We start from the raw sequence: 18,953 nt of genomic DNA, 5'->3' as shown, positions 1-18,953 counted from the left end.
CGATTTGGTTTTTATATGCGGTCCAATGATCTAGAGGAGGACCTATTATTAATTATCATTCCTAAAGCTATTAGGATTGATTTTAGTCTTTTAGAATACTCTAGAAGGTTCTTTTAAATCCTAATGGAGTTAGGATTGATAATTATGTTTTAAAGATTTTGAAATTGAATAAAACTACTCCTTTTAAGAATCCTTGTTTTGTACGAAGTGGAATATATTCAGATTTTATTTTCGGGCCTCATAATATTTATCCAAATTTTATATGGTTGGATAGATCTTGAAATTATCTTTCCAATGATATATTATAATATTAAATCCGAGTTATAACGAAAAAGATATGAATGAGACATGAAACTTTATCCAAAACTGACACCCTTCCACTATTTTGGCCATATCTTTTTATCTACAAAATATTTTAATCTGATTCTAATTGGGTTGGAAAGTAGACTTTAATAGCTTTCCAACGACATATTATATGTCTTATTTGGACTTTCGGATCAAAAGATATGAAAAAAACAAAAATGCGTGAATTTCTGAAATCAGCGCCTGGAACCAGGCCTGGCGCCAGCCATTGGCGCCTGGTGCTAGCCATTGGCGCCTAGCGCCAATAAGCTGGTGCTGGCGCCAGCTCTGTTTTAGATGCGCCAATCTCGTTTTGCGTGCGCCAAGTGCTCTGTTTTGATATTTTATCTTTTTGGCTGATTTTCTCTATAAATATTGTATTAAAAACTCTGTTTTTATTCACCAATTCTCACGAATTCTCATCTACAATCAGTTTTCATTCATCAGCTATTCTCTCTAATCATTCACCAACTCTCATCAAGATTTTCTTGATTATTCTCTCTCTCTCTTTTTCTAAACTAACATTTTCTCAAATACAAAATTCCGCATTCACAAGATCTAGAAACACCTAGCCATATTCGAAGTTGCTTTCGCCCTAGACGTGAAAGGTTTAATTTCTGAGGGTTTGGTCCCAAATCTCTCTTTCAATCATTTAATTTAATTTGTTTTGATTATTATTTTCCTTGAAGTTACTAACGTGTGTATTTTGTTATTAGAAAGAGGTACGAGGCATCAAAGTAAGTACTTTAATTGATTTATTGATGTTATGATGTAGAAATCATGTTTATATTGTTATTATGATATTCCTAGTATCATGTCTAGGGTAATTTTAATATTAAATATGATTGTTACGATGCTTCCTATGTTCTTCCTAATATTTATGATTGTTAGTATCATGTTAGGGCTAAAGATTTGATTTTTATTGCTTAGTGACATGCTAGGGTTTGTTATTAATCTTGTTAGTATCATGCCTAGGATCTTGCTATTTTTATTATGCTTCAATATTAACATGATTATGATTATAATTGTTATAATTTATGATGATTATATTATTATTATTATTTCGATGATGATTATTTTATTTATGATTATTATTGTTATGATTATAATTATTATTCATGATTATTATTATGTTGTTTGATGCTTGATGCTTATTTATTTTTATTGCTTGATCACACCTTTTATGCATGTTTAAAGGAAATTTGGTACTTGTAATCACGATTAATAAGATATTTAATAATCTTGTTAGGGTTAATATGATTATAAATTCAAGTGATCGCCAATAATAGATTTGTTTGTACATTAATATTCAACCAACATAGATAAACAAGTTTAGGGTTAATCCTATTGATTGCATGTTAATCAGAAAGCGCACATGAATATGATCAGAATAGAGTAGAGGCCTATTATTAGGGCAGGTTCAATCTCTTTTAGGTTGGATTTGTACCTTCATCCCCGAACCCTTATTTGGTTCATGACCTTATGGAGTTGACGATCTCCTGGATCGTTAAGGGGTGTAACCTTCACCCTGTGAACGGTTTACAAGTTCCTAAAAAAACTTATTGGCAACTCTTTTGCTCTATTTTCTTCCCTTTTGGACGCCACCGTACTTTAGTGTATGATCACAATGGGGTTCAAGCTAGTGGGATTTAAAGCTTGAAATTTATTCCCTACAGTTCCAAAACACACTTCATGCTCGAAACCTTAGAGTATTCGATATGTAAATGGCTTGATCGACTAGTTTGTCAAACAATAGCTTGATTGACTAGTTTGACATACACTTAGGCACTCTGTATATTTCATCTTTATTCTCTCATAATTCTCAATCCCCATAATATTTATGTATATTCTCACCAATTTGACAATTGTTCTTTCGCATCCACAAGCAATTTGTTCTCGTAAGAGCAGATCTAATAGTTCTGACATGAAGACTAGAATGCATGTCATTTATTTTTGTTCGACTTTGTCAAAGCTCGGTTTTAATGAACTCAACTCAAGATTTTAAATAAGTAAACTTGATGAAATTCAACTAAAAATTCTCATGAGTAATATTTGACCTTTTTTTTTTTTAGGACAGTAAGATCTGACCTAATACAATACTTAAATATAAGGACATAATTTATGGTTTATATACATAATACATCAACATATTCTTATGAAAATCACACACTATCATCAAAGTACCTTGTATATGAATATAGCTTAAAATGCTCTTTACTCAAGCTCGAGTTTGAAAATACACACTATCACTTTCTTATTAGTCACTAACCAACCAACCTGTTTCTCATAATGCATTACTCATTTACTCCCTTTGTCCCCAATTGTTTGTCCCAAACCAAAAAATCACTTTATTAAGGCTTGGGTAAAAAATGGTGCACAGTGGTTGACACAAATATCAATGAGGAGAGAGATAGAGAGTGCAAGTGAAAAACATGCCAAAAGTAGTATGGGGTAATATTTTAAGAACACCTAAAAAGGCAAGTGGAACAAATAATTAGGGACAGAGGGAATATTTTATAGTTTTGAAGAGAAAACATTAAGCTAATGAACTTTTTTTTTTTTTTTTTTTTTTTTTTTTTACAATCACAACTTTGTAAGTTGTAAGACTTGTAACCACCTTAATCCACTTGCTACTACCCATAAGGCATAAGCATTAGAAGTGTTAAGGCATTAAGGTTTGTGCTAACAATTACTAACTACTGGCATTGAGTGGGTGTTAATTTGTTGGATATATGAATTTATTACTCACTAAGAGCCCAAGTCATTGGAAATAAAATATGCATCCCATTTAGAAAGTGGAGAAGCCCATAATAAGTCAAAGAAAATCAAAGAAAGCAAAACATCAAAGAAATTTCATTCGGAGAAGTTGAAAGCAAGAAAGGAATAATCAACATTCAACACACATCAAAGTATCAAACCACTTGTTTACTACTTCCATCATTTTCTTAAGCCATGTAAGCTTACAAGCCCGGATATACAATAATTTTCTTAAGAATAAGAACAAAAAATGGGAAAAGTTTATAAATTATTAGAAGGTTGCTAAAATCTATAATAATCTTTTACAACTTACAAGGTGTTCTTAAGAAGATACTTCGTTCCGCAAAAATTTTTCCATTATTCATATACTAATAAAAATAAATAAAGTAATGTGATGAATTGGTAAGTAATGTGAATCACAAAAAGTGGTTCAAGTTGGGGTCAAGTTATGGTATTTTCTTGACAAAAAATGAATGATTGAATAAAATAAAAGTGAGAAGAACTTCATAGAATGAATCTAGTTAAAAAGTAAGAAATTTATAAAATAGATGGAGTATATGTGTCATGCGACACCATTTTCATACACTTAACACGTGTCACACCATCTACTCAATTTAGACTAATTTTTTTTAGCACGGACTCCAAAAGTTTTCATAAACAATAATTGTGACCTTAAGTGTAAAATTTGTGACTATATCTCTTATATTATCAAATTTATTTTATATTTGGTCATCTATTATAATGTAGAGTAGGAGACAAATATAATGACATAGCACAATCAATAAATTATAAAATGACAAATATAATTATTTTTATCTAATATTTTATCATTAACATTAATTTCTCATTGTATACATGTGAAAATTTGTAATAGGTAGTTAAAATAACTAATTTTTGATATCATCACAACCGTCACATGTATATACATATATACTACCTCTGTTTCCTATTATGTGTAACAAAGGAGTATTATTTGTGAGATATGATATAATATTATTTTGTTGCACATAATAAAAAACGGAGGTAGTATAAATTTAGGCAGGTCTTTTACCTGTATTGAATCACACCCTATTGAAAGACAAAAAATGGGGCAATTTATTGTTCAATAAGGATGCCCTTAAAATCTGAATGTGATGACCTAATGTGAAAACATAATCTGCTTGACAATGGATGAATGGAAGATGTAGCTCCTCAAATTAAACTAGCCAAATGACCAATTAACTCTCCACTTCTCAAATGTTTAATAGCTCATATACACACAACATTTTATGTACAAACTAGCCTCACAAGTTAATTCTCATACCATGTTGAAATCGGCCTTATAACTTATTGAATATGTGTAATTAACTTCTCATTGTCACCTTGATTTCCAATGCAATTCCACCAGAAATTTTATTCATTATCGGAAAAGATTTACCAACTCATTTTTCCATCATTTATAAAAGTTGACATAGAAACATTATTCACCAATACAATAATTCTTTTAAGTAAAGTTCATAACCAATTAATTTACATATGTTAATGTAATTAACTAGAGGTAAGTGAATTTTATGGGGAGAAAAAAAAATCATGTAGTTGCATGAGTTGAAGCTTATCGAATTTGACACCACTCTTCAAAAAAGTAAAAATATAAATTAAATACGTAGTAAATAATTGACAAAGGGGATAGTTTGATGGGTAAATTGTAAATAGAAAGATATTCATATTTGTTAAATAGAGGAATCAAACTATGATGAAAAATCATCTAATTACCCAATAAATATACCTTGCTTATAAACTATATATATTGGATCATTAACAAGCCTATAAATGGCCAATGAGAATCTCAAACCCCCGTTATATGTTGTTGGGCCCAATTATGATTAATTATTGGGTTCTCAAATTACCTAAATAACCTAAATTTAATTATATTTGCATGATCTATCAAACTTCTTAATTCAGCAAACAATGTGAAAAAAATTAGGCCATAATAATCCCATAATAACCCTCAAACCAAACGCCATAATAAGCCCATAATAATTATTAGTTGAAGTTGTTTGAAGAATTAGGCATTTGCTTAATTAAATACACGTATAACAAGCAAATTATGAGATGGTGCGTTTTTTCACAACCTTTTTGTTTCTGCTTATCATTTGGCTAAAGCTACGTAAGTACCCTTGCTTGTTAAGTTAACGTTACTTTTCATAATAAAGTAATAAAATAACCTAACTTTACTTTTTTAAATGTTTTTTTTTTGCCCTAGTTACTCCCTTGGTTTTAAATTAACGAGGCGTTTGGTTCGGAAAATGAAAATGAAAATGAAGTGGAAAGGAATCATTTAGCTATTACCTTTTCATTTGTTTGATTTAACTATGAAAAAGGTATTTGTTAAGAGAAAGGGTAAGAGTAGGGATGTCAATGGGGCGGGGCGGATGTTGGCCTTCCCATCCCCATCCTCACCTAATATTTTCATCCCCATCCCCATCCCCATCTCCGCGGCGGATCCAATTTTCATCCCCATCCCCGCCCCACCGGGTACAGCTCCAAAACCATCCCCGGCCCACCCCCACTTGGATATTCATCCCCACCTAATGCCCACCAAACACCCGCCTAATCCCCACCCAAGATCCACCTAATATCCGTATCTCAAATACAAATCTTACATAATTAATACGAATTATAAAATAAAACATTCTATACACATTTTTGTGTTATAATATAAGTGTCGTACAAAGTATTATAATTAATATTGTATTTCATGTAATTATTTTATAAATAGAATAAAATTAAATTATGTAATTTTGCTTTAAAAGATATATAGATGTGGGTAAGAGGTGGGGATGGGGCGGGTACGAAGTGGGGGCGGGTGGGGCGGGGCGGGGATGAGGCAGGTACAACTTAAAATCCACCCTCGCCCCATCACCCATGGCGGGTATGGTTTTAATCCCCATCCCCGCCCCACCACCAGCCAAACCGAGTCCCATCCCTGCCTCATTGGGGCGGGGATGGGGCGGGTCTCCTACTTGACCCGCCCAACTGACATCCCTAGGTAAGAGAATTTATTAGCCCAATTTTTTGAGAGGTAGCAAATGAGGGGTAATCATTACCCTTAGGAAATAGTAATTGCTACCATGTCTTCAAACCATACACACGGTAACGATAATGGTTTAATCTAATCCGTTTCCAATCCAAAAAAATACACTAACCAACGCCCCCTAAGTGTTACACTTTGTTTTATTTCGTGTCAAAATTTAACTGTTATTACGAAGTCTAAAAATTAAGAATCTCACACAATCAAATCATCTCTGGTAAAGTAATTTTATTTTATTTTGATATATTCCATTATACCTCTTTTTCTATTACTCCGTAAACTATAATGAGTATTAGATAAACCACAAGTCCACACCAATAACTTATCACATAAAACTATCTACTAAAGGCTCTAAGGCTAATGTGTCGATTAAATTAAGTTGAATGAAGCACTAACGCAAAAATTATACCAACTTTAACAATGATTAATGTATATTCTTATGTGAAAAAAAAAGGTAATTACATAATTATATGCCACGTGTAAGACACGAGGAGGTTACTCAATCATGAATTATGACTTTTATGATTAACAAATCATAGTGGCACAAAACAAAAGAGGTGAAGTATCCAATGAGGCCGGCCAACTAATTGGCAAAAAGGCAAGAAATTTACCATTCCCTAGGCCAACTTATAAAAAAAACTTTGGTATTAATTAGTACAATAAAAAAAATCCATTAGTACGAATTAAATAAGTTGTTTAATGTCTAAGTATTCCCACTTTATTATTGATACAATTTTAATACTACTATTACTGGTTATTAGAGTATGTTTAGGGTTGTATAGAAATGCTATATTCCTTGATTAGCTATCTATAAGTTGGACCATGTTCATGTGTCTCAAACTTCAATGAAGTAAGTCAATAAATTTGTTATCCAATATTACCATATACATGCATGTTGGAGTAACACTAAGCATAGGTTCATGCAAATTAATCTGTTGTTTTGCTATAATGGTTTTAAATTGTTTTCCCAATGGTGCATATAGTAAGTTTCTAATTTTTTTTTACTGTAGGCACGAAACGGATACCATACGTTTATGTTTTATTTGATGGTTATATAGTCGAGTCTTAAGTTTGTACTTCTAAGTGATTAATAATTCAACTTGTTTGTGTAGGTGATACTCCATAAATAATAAAACTTGTTAGCGGAGATGATTAAATATTCGACCAGTCTGCGGATAATAATCTCTTCATTGAATTTTTCTACAATTATCTTTATACTCCATACTTCATATGTTTCTTTTTGTTGTTTTTATTTGGAATTTTTGAAGGTATTAATGCAAATCAAATCTAATAATTTATTGACAAACCAAACCTTAAAAATGTGGAAAAATCTTGTTTGATTCATTTTGATGCGTAGATTTCAAATATTAACTTTTTGAATGTTAAGTTATTCATATCTAAAGATGACATCGGTTTAAATACGTGTATTGAAAACTATATATACAAAAAGTGAAACAAAAACACGAAAAGAAACAGATGGAATTTTAGGAATAATAATAGATATTTCAAAGTTTAAGTTCATATTATTAGCTAGATTGATTTAGTCATTGTCAAATACTCCCTCTATTCCTAAATAATTGACACGTTTGACTTATTTTCACTATTCACATACGGAGTATTAACTTTGACCATTGTCTATTAGTGACGTATGTAAATATAATTTTATCAAGAAGTCTATTATTGTAAATAGATATTAATATAAAGTTTTACTCCTTCCATCCCTTAATTAGATTCCTACTTCTCTCTATTATGTGCGGAATAAATGCTAGAAGTAGGAATCTAATTAAGGGACGGAGGAAATATTAACTTTATATATATATATATATATATATATATATATATATATATATATATATATATATATATATATATATATTTACTAACAATTAATAATATATTGCATGCTACATCTATTTAAGGTCAAACTTGTGCATTGATATATATGCCAAGTTTAACCGTGCCACTTATTTAAAAACGAGTGGATATAAGAATACTCTGTACGTATATTGTAGTATATCATCAAAGGTTATAATCCCTCCGTTTTTAAATACTTGCTCCATTTCTCCATGCGCGGAGTTTCAGGAGAAATTGGAAAAAATAATAATATATGGAGGTAGTGGGGTAAGTGGAAGAATAAAAAAATTATAAAAAGCAAAAGTAGTGGAGAGGATTGGAGGAGAGAAAATATGTGGTGGTCACTACATATTGGTGGGTTCACTAAGTGAGAGATTTTAGTTAAATATTGTAAAAACTTTCCAAATAAGGAAATAGAGTAAGTATTTAAAAACGACTGAAAAAGGAAAGTGGAGCAAGTATTTAAAACGGAGAGAGTATTATTCTATTGTAAAATTTTAAAAATAAAATACAAATTGTTTGGGCCAAGTCCATTGTACTAAGCCCAATGACCTAAAATTACTTCCCCCTCCATGATCCAGCCTATCATTAATCATTGCAAAGTATAGATTTACCTTTAATCTAACCAATTAATTACAACTTCTGCCACCTGAAAGTACAACTATAAATAGCTCTCCAATCATTAATGATGATAACTTTTTCCTAATTCTCTCTCCTTCTTTCTCTAGTTTCTCTCTCTAAGTACTTTCTCTCTCTAGAAAGTACATTCGCTGACTTAAGCATTGGAGGGGCTTTCCCGGGTCACACCCCCTGAGGCAGCTAATCTTCTCTCTTTTGCAGGCCGAGCTCTCGGACTTCAAGGTAGAGCCCCCGGACATACCCTTGCTAGGCGGAGCCGAAGGACATCTGGACATTCATTGGACTTAGTCTCTAAGACATCTTGATATTATATATTACCCTGATACCCCGAGGAGAATTCTGTTTCCATAAACACAGATTTGAAGTGGAATTCATTTTATCAATATATTAATTGCATCAATTTGCAGAAACACCAATGAATTTCTAAGTCCTACACTTTAAAGACACCTTTATATTAACAAATGATGGTAAAAAATTCTCTTTTACAACTGTCATCGTCTTTTGTTACTTCACCATTAAAAACTTCAAATTCTTCGATTTACACCAATTATAAGTTGCCTCATAAATTGAATACTCGGTATTATGTCTACAAATTACAAAGTGCAGTAACTTTTATTTTTGGGGTACTTTTTTTACTGTCACCAATTGGAACACATACATAGCTCCTTTACTTTAGGTAACCTGCCTTGAACACAATGACAATTAAATGGTTATTCTTTACTTATTCAATTCATGTTTGATCTCGTAAACATTAAGGTTTGAACCACGAAATTGACCAATACAATGTATGGTGCAAATTTGAGCAAAGAGCCAAAGATTTTCACCCTTTCACATTTAATTACAAGAAACCCATGAATTTATGGCCTCTTTTGAAAAGACTAAAAAGAAAAAAAAATATACGAGTACAAAGTATGTAACTATTGTAAAGCTAATCATCTTGGACCGACCTAATTTTGCATTTTTTTTTTATTTTTTTTTTTGACAAGAGGAAACTAAACTAAACCTAATTTTGCATTAAGGAGTAAATGTAATTGGAAAAAAAAATATATAGGTTATTAACTATTGATTATTAAAGCTAACAAGCTTGGAACGACCTAATAAATTTTGCATTAGGGATGAGTAACTTGGATAGTATTATTTGACACAGTTTTAGAGTTGATTTGGCCTGATTATAATAACCTGTTAATATATGTGACATTATCAATCACATATATAGATAATTTATCGAATAAAAATATGATGTGACAAGCAGTTTTCACTATTAATGAATTTAATGATCATCAAAGCATCTACCAATCGTACATCTGATATGTACTAGAACCCTACATCTCATCTCCATGACCTCAAATCTAAATAAATGATATACCAAAATTTGAAGTTATTAGAACGAAGAAGGCAAGAAGCTACTAGCCTAATTTAACATCGAAGATGCCAAATTACATCATAGAAGAAAAGAATGATAAAAGCCTTACATTATTGATTATTTACTCGTTCAGCCATTTAACAAGACACTACTATGGTCTATGAATATACATGTCATCACTCTTGTGACCCCAAAAATTAAAAAAAAGACTGCTCATCAATCATTTTCCAAAGAACACCACCTCCACTAAAACGTTGAATCCGGCAACCACATGCAACAATCTCTTGTCGCATATAAACATAAACTAATGCAATTTATTTAAGGAAGCATCAATTAATAGTGCATTATTTTCTCAAACTTTTAGAACACAGTACAACTTGATGAAGAATTTTTTTTTCTTTATTGGAAAAAAAAAATAAAGAGAAAAAAAACCCCTAACATTCTAGTAACCATGTAAAAGTATATTAAGGTGAATGTTACTACCTTAATTTTAGAGCCGTACCCTAATGCTAGCTAGATATGTCACATATACGTAATAAATTATACTCCATACTATGCATGTATGACTGAGACCCTATTTCTTTCACTTTACAAAATAATTTTAGTTAAGTTTAGGGTTTGTTTGACATTGTTTTTTTTATTTTAGGGTTCGTTTGGATTGCTGTGGTAATCTGTTATTTGGTTTTTTGGTTTTCAAACTCATATGATATAATTCATGTAATGAAACAAAAATTAGTCAAATTAAACTTATTAAAATCATGATAAATTTAAAAACTGACAACAGAAAATTGGAAACACTTTTTTCTTGTTTTCTGTTTTTAGTTTTTTGTTTTAAAAAAAAACAGAAAACTAAAAATAGAAAACAATGTGAAACAAGCCCTTAGTTTTTTAAAAACAAAAAACCAAAAACAGTCAAGAAGAAAAAGTGTTTTTACTTTTCTGTTGTCAGGTTCAAAACTATCACGAGTTTAATAAATTTGACAAAATTTTTAATCATTACATGACATATATATGATTTTGATCGAAAAACAACAAAACAAAAAATAGAAAACTGCAGTAAAATAATTTCAGTTTAACAAAAATAAGATGAAGAGAACATAGTCTTAATTAACTATTTTAAAAAATTAAAATGTATATGTCCTTATTTATACTTAAACAATTCCTTCATTCCCCATTTGGGATTAGCTTGAATCGTCCACTCTTGTTAAATTCTAACTTGAAGAATAGTTAGGTAGATAAAACATTCTATTTTCCCACACTAACGAAATATATACACCTTCTTTTATTTATTTGGCGTAGATATGTTACTTCTACAAGTTAAAAACCCTTTTTATGCAAAAATTTAATCCTAACTAATTTTTTTTACTTGTTTAATAAAGAATTGGTAGACCATATTTGATGAGTGATTTGTCTGTACAACATTATACAACGTGATACCACTGATTTACGTTGAGTAAAGACAGCTACTGTCCCACTATTATTCTCCAAGTAGTAAATTACTAAAAATGCATGTTTCGAGTCTCAATTATGTCTTTAGCATATTTTAAAAAGAAAAAGTTAAATTTGAACAATTTCTAGTACAAAGAGCGAATGTGTTTTATATTATTTCTTTGTTTTATTTATATAATAATTAGTTGGCGTATTTTATCTTAGACACTAGGAGTATTTACATATGTTACTTTGAATTCCTTTATTTATAATTACTATACTTATGAAAAAAAGTCTTAATGTTTATTTTCCAAGTTTTTATTATTGATAATTGAAGAGATTAATATTCAAAATAGATCATGTAATTGGCAAATTAGCATAATGACATGTGTCATTTTAGAATGAAATGGGACAAGTACATTTTATTTGAAGTATATTTGACTAATGAAGCTAATAAGGAAGTATTTAATTTTAATTAAAATCGACTAAACAAATCGGTTTTTACTTCCTTTACCCCTTAATGTTTACTCCATACTTCTTTTGAGAATCTGAGTTTAAGAACTTTGGCTACATGTGCCCGTTAATCTATATACTAGTATATGAGAAGACGAGTAACTATTTTGATGAATTTTGTTAAATTTATATGTTGTAGTGTAGCATGTAGTTTCTTAATTCTAATTTAACTTTTTATATATTTAATTTACTAACTTGCAGTTCAAGTTATAAAGCTCAAATGTGCAATTTAACAACTGTGGAAAAGTAAATGAGGCTACAGGTTAAGATGAAGAGAAAATCTAAAGTCTTAAATGAACAATGAGGCTTAACGGAAAAATTGTCTACAATAATCCAACATTTGCCTCATCCGCTCAAAATAATTCCACCTTTCGATTATTTTTTAATAATTCGGCCTTTAATGTCAGTCCGCTAGAAATGGTCCCAAGTGTCACATAACTTGTTATACTGTATCAAGTTATCTAACCGGTTGGGACCATTTTCAGTAGATTGATATCAAATGTTGGATTATTAAGAAATAATCAAAAGATGGGATTATTTTGGACGGATGAGGCAAAGGTGGGATTATCGTGATTCGTGAGCAATTTTTCATAAACAATTATGAAGGAATGAATTGAAGTACGATTAAGATAAGATTAATACAAATCACAATACCCATGACTTACTGGATGACTACTGATAATAAGAACTAATCCACTCTAAATATTTAAATTATCCTAGACTTAAACTCTAATTGAAATATATATGATTAGCAACCAAATTTTAATGGATAAAGAAATTGATTGGTTCGACTTAGGGCCTATTCACATACGTTTATTTTCAGTTCAGCTCCTAATTTCCTTCTCTTATAAAATATTAATTTCAATTCAGTTCAGTTCAATTCAGCTCAGCTCAGTTCAGTTCAGCTCCTAATTTTCTTCTCTTATAAAATATTCAGTTCAGCTCAATTCAGTTCAGTTCAGTTGAGTTTCAGTTTATGAGAACAGACCCTTAACCCAATCTTGTTTTTTTTTTTTTTTTTTAAAAAAAAAAAAAAAAAAAAAAAAAAAAACTAATACATGTACATATACCACCATACTCTATACACTTACTTGCAATATACGGAGTAGCTAGTGATATACTCGAATTAAATTGTCGGCATGAGCAAAGAGTAGATAATAAGTGGCAACATATATTAAATTTAAAAAAAAAGAGTGAAAAGAAAACACAGGCTAGTAGCGACGTGCTAACTGTAGATTTATAAAACAACAACGAAGAACCAAGAAAGGCATCTATCTAATGGTCTCATCAATCGACCCACTTGCTCTTATTTTATTGTTCGCATGTGATTTTGATGCATCCACCTCCACTGCCTTCGCCTTTGCTTACCATTTTTTAGCTGTCATTTTTTGCTATTTATCCTCCATTTGCATATTTTTTTTGGTCAACATTTTTTTATGCTACGGAGTATCATTTTGTGTGTGGCTAAAGGAGAAATTTGAATTTCACCATGCCCGCCTTTTAGATTAATCTTGATCTTCCTATTTTGGCTTTTTTTTTTAATCTCTCGCAAAGATTTTAAATAGGATGTACAAAAAGGATACATGTATGTAATTACTAGATGAAGCCCGTGCGATGCACGGTTTGTCAGTATTTTTTTTTAAAAAAAATATTTTTCATATTTATGTGATTAAAATTGTTATTATATTTTAGTTTTAGAATATTAGATAAAATTCCTAATATCAAAAGATAATATTTTGTATTTAATTAATTTAAACTTTTGTGCGATACACGGTTTGTTAGTATTTTTTTTAAAAAAATATTTTTCATATTTATGTGATTTTTGTTACTACGTATTATATTAGCTTTAAAATATTAGATAAAATTTCTAATCTCAAAAGATAATATTTTGTATTTAATTAATTTAAACTTTAAAATTTCATTCGTCAATTTTGCTAACGTGACATTTGAATTATTTAATTGTAAAATAAATTAATAATCTCTTATTTAATTGGCTACAACTTAATTCATAATCCTACATGGCGCGCTAAGAAAAATAAATCCTACGTGGCTCTCTAAAAACTCGGGAAAAACTCCCCTTTATATATATATATATTAGATTTGTTAAGTTGTAACTTTAAGTTCCTTAACTTTTCATATTTACCTATTTAAAATTTTGCATATATATAAATGATTCTAGTTATTTATGTGCATTTTTTTTTAAAAAAAATAGTATTTCAAAAATAATCATGAGACGAACTTAAACAGACCCCCTATGAATATAGTTCTCCGTACATCTAATTATCAAATTATGGTGATACGAAGTCTGTAAATATTAATAAAGTAAAGGAGGTAACGTTTCAACTAAGATGTAATTTATTTTTTTAAAAAAGGCAATGTTGAATTTTGAACAATAACTTGTATCATAAAAACTAAAATTGAGTAAAAGTAATTACATTCTATCTTCTCATGATCTCCATAGGATTTGTGATTGTTAATTTGTTAGTTTGTTACTACATACGAGTACATACTTAAAATAATATTAAAATAAAGAAAAAATACAAGTTAATCTGCCAGATAAACGAATTTTTGTTAATCAGATAGCATTTTTGTAAATATATTGAAAAAGCAGGGTCATTTATTTAGTACTTTTGGTGAGCTGTCCAATTACTGTTTGCTTTTACTGTTTTGTGAGGAAATTACACATGTACCCCTCAACTAGTACATGAAAAGACGCATATACCCTTCCACTGGTACTTGAAAAGACAATTATACCCCTAGATAAACAAATGGAGAATTAACTGAATATAACTCTAAAATAAATTACGAGTTATTTTAAGTCCACCTTATACAAGATTTCGCTGAATTTAGTAACAACAAGCTACACATAACACATCCCATCTATGTTGCTATCACTCTCCAAAAAGTAGGTACCAATGATATATATGCACCACATAGCCAAAAGGAGGGGTTGGTACTTTGCCTCCGTCGGTGCTCTATAGTCTCCAAAAAATAAACTCAACATGTCTATTTCAATTATTAATTCTCACAATGATTTTTCTACTCAAAAATACTCTTTATTAAATTGTATTTTAGTTACTATAAAATAGTTGAAAACCTCACTTCTTTAGTGTCTACCGACGATAATTAGTTAATCAATCTATTAATGCATGCATCATTATTAATTATTGAATAAAGAAAGCAGTCAAATCTTTAAAGATATCATAATAGAAAGAACTTAAGTCCCCATTATTTTTATTATTGTATGTTAGTGGGGAATCATATAAGTTATGCAAATCGATCTTATGGGTTAGAAATTAGAATATATAATGTTGGTAGGTTTTTAACAAAATTATCTAGGAATAATTATTAAGTAGTCATTTTGGGATATTCTTCTTGGGTGGCAAAATAATAAATGTTGGTTCGATGTTAAACTTTGTGCCTCTAACTTCTTGTTGTCATAAGTTAATAAATATGTACATTTATTTCATCTCATTATGGTTTGGATGGCTTTGTAATATATAAAGGACAATGACTATGGATCATTTATTCACTCTATTCTAAATTTGAATTGATATTTACATTTTGCATAGGCTAAGGACGGAAAAAGGTAGAGCGAAAAGAGTAAAAAGATGGATAGTGACTATGGTGCGTGCAACCGTCTTACATGCCTCATTGCCTCAAATAAATTTAACATCGTAGAGAAATATTGTGAATATGAAAATTTTATTGCTACTTTTTTTAATCTACAATCTACTAAAGATAAGCTAAGGTGATGTAATTTAAAATAAATAAATTGAAGACTATATCTCTTAATCAACAAATTTATTTAAACATTATAAATAGTGAGAACAATTGATCATATATCGTTTCAAACTATTTTTATTGGCTTTAATGAATTACGGAGTAAAATAATGCAGAATTAATTAATGCAAAATACAAGGCTAACTATAAAACTTAAACTTAGTCTTCAAGTCGATTATCTAACTATTGGTTAAACGCTGCCACATAATGCATATAACATGTATGTACATGATTCATGTAGAATTTAGAGTGACTATTTTTAAGTTAGATTTGGCCTTCTATCCTAAAAATAAAGTACTAATTAACTAGTCAAGGAGCGATAATTTAAGGGAAAATTTGTGATTGAATGAGATGATGAGAGTATGAGAACCATAATAATTTGAATTGAGGGGGTGATTAAGGGAGGAAGGGGATTGGGAAGTACATGTTTTGAAATGCATACATGGACCTTCAATTTTTAAAGGTTGAATCAATTATTTGGAAAATTATGCTCAAACTTACAAATTTGGGGAAAATAACATTATTCACATCAGGAACAATTAATTAAACATCTTAAAAATAAATTAACCTTCAATTCAAACAAAATTGAATGAACATATCTAATATATAATTGCAGAGTCGTTTTCACGAGAATCCTCCAAAACCCCAATACTCAACTCTCATGCATTTAGGTTTTTTTTTTTTTCTTCTTTTTTTGTTTTTTTCTTAAGAAAAAAATAACTACCTATCACACAACTTTATTTTAATTTTTTTTTTATCATTTAAAAAAAAAACCACCCATCCAATATTTCCTTTTTGTTTTTCTTTTTGTTTTTATTCAAGAAACTACTACTAACATTACACTTTTTTTTTTTCTTTTTTTTGGGTACGTAGTATAATATATGACATGCATTAGCACGAGTATACAATTCTTTCATCAACAATTCACTATAGCACTCAAAATCCCCAACATTTCACTTTGTTTTACGAGTATTTTTTAGTACATAGTATAATATATGTAATGCATTAGCACGAGTATACAGTTCCTTTATCAATAATTCACTATAGTACTCTAAATTCGATCCCCAACCCTTCAATTATATGCATTTTATTAGGGACTACCCTCTAAACAATTTTCACTTCTCTAATCATTAAAAAAAAAAAAGTCAACACGTTTTTGCGCAACTAGCCATAACTATTTGCAACAAATTAAAGTATATAACTCATAGAGCAAGACACTAAACCATATGACACTAACCGAGTAACCCCCTATAACACTAAACGAGTAACCCCCTATAACACTAAACAAGTAACCTCTATAACTTTAACAAAGTATACCCCATAATTAGCTAGCTACATTGCGTGGCCATTGACATAAAAGAGTAAGACCCTGTTTTTTGAGCTTTTAAGCAAAGCAGGGAATATCATATGTAGAGCAGGTGTCAGCACGACAGAACAAGTGTGCACATTATTAATTCGATTATTAATACTCATTAGCGCAAAGCTAAGCAGGGTTCAACAGAGCCGACCAGTCCAAAACCGACAATTGCAACCCAAGTATAAGTTACAACATCAAGATCAATTTTCCATATTTTAAATATATTCTTTCTTATATATCCCGTGCATTTTGCACGGATACACTCTAGTAACTCAAATTAAATGGACTATTGGTTGATTGGTTCAAATTTAAAAAGATTAACATGAATTATTAATACTCCATAACTATTGCACTTGTAGCTCAAACTTTAAACCTTGATGTAGCCCATACACAATTTTAAGATGTTCATCAATTTTTTTTTTTCAAAATACAGTATACAACATGATTACCTATCAGTGGGTCAAAAACGCAAATCATAAAAAAATTAATGTATAGTAATGTATGTATGTATGAACTTATATTACCAATTCAGTCAATTATTATAACCCTTTATGTTTCCACCTTTATTTTTAAAAAATAATTTATATCAAACAAAAGTACGTCAATAAGTCCAAATTAGTCTAGAATATTTTCAAATAAGTCGGAAGAGGTGCCTCGGCGTAGTAGCCCACGAAGCGCCGGAACAGACTCCACCCGTGACTCTCCTCGGTCACGCCAGCTGGCTCCGACGGGGAAGTCATGGACCACTCCCCGACGCCGGCGAGGAGCCAAGCCTGGGAAGTACTCGACTCATTTAGTCATGCTCACCTCGTAGCTCACAAGAGTAAATTTTTATATTACCTTCGTTACATATTATTTGCAACGATTAGACATTTTTCCTCTCTATTTTATATCAAATCGTTGCAAATAATATGTAACGGAGGTAGTAATTAGTTTTGATACATTTATTTAATTTTAGTTTATGTAAACAAGTAACGATTTGCTCTAACAAACTATAAATAAGTGAATGTCAAGTACTCGTAACAAAAAGCACACTCTAGACTAGACATCGTTTATTGAATGCTTCATATGTATAATTTTTTCTTTAACTTTTAGGGTTTGATAAATAATCTATAATAATGATTCGATCTAATATTAAATTAGTCCCGTCTAAAAGTGTGTTCCGTGATATCGACACACTTCAAATTTTTTTTTTTTATAAAGTCCAAATATAGTTGTATGTGTTTGCCATAACATGCATGACAAAATCGTGTTTGAATTTACCAATAAATTTAACATTAATTGCATGCTCCTTTGGCTTTACCATATGTTAGGGGGTGAGACAGTGAGTACTTGCTTTCGTATGTGCGATGATGATTGTTAGATTTGTGGGATTTCCAAAACCCACTAACGACCAACAAATGCCTATAATATGTCCAATATAGATAAACCACAATATTTCTTAGTCACAAAAAAACAGGTATTTCTTCATAAGTCAAGAACCAAATAAATTGTGGAGGCTGCCAGCTTGCGTATACTTGTACTTTGGCCCATACGGCTATACTCGTATTCAGGGTTTCCCTTTTGTTACTCCTTCATTCATAATATTCCGTATTTTGTACCTTTTTTTTTTTTTTTTTTTTTTTTGTGTGTGTAAAGGTTATGTACATAAATTAATAAAAGTAATAACAATAACAGGAATGGGGATCTTTGTGTGTTTTTGAGCCCCAGTTAATGTATGCCAACATTCGCGTGCTCTTTGCCTTTCCGATCTTTTCCCAACATCAACAAAAATGGGGTTCCAAAGCAAACACAGAAAAATTTGGGTATCTCCTACAGGCTAGAGCATGTTCGAAGGCAACTTGGAT

Source organism: Chenopodium quinoa, unplaced genomic scaffold, assembly GCF_001683475.1.
Source record: "Chenopodium quinoa cultivar QQ74 unplaced genomic scaffold, ASM168347v1, whole genome shotgun sequence".
NCBI lineage: Eukaryota > Viridiplantae > Streptophyta > Magnoliopsida > Caryophyllales > Amaranthaceae > Chenopodium > Chenopodium quinoa.
The sequence above is the reverse complement of the archived record's forward strand: the minus strand, read 5'-3'. Positions refer to the sequence as shown.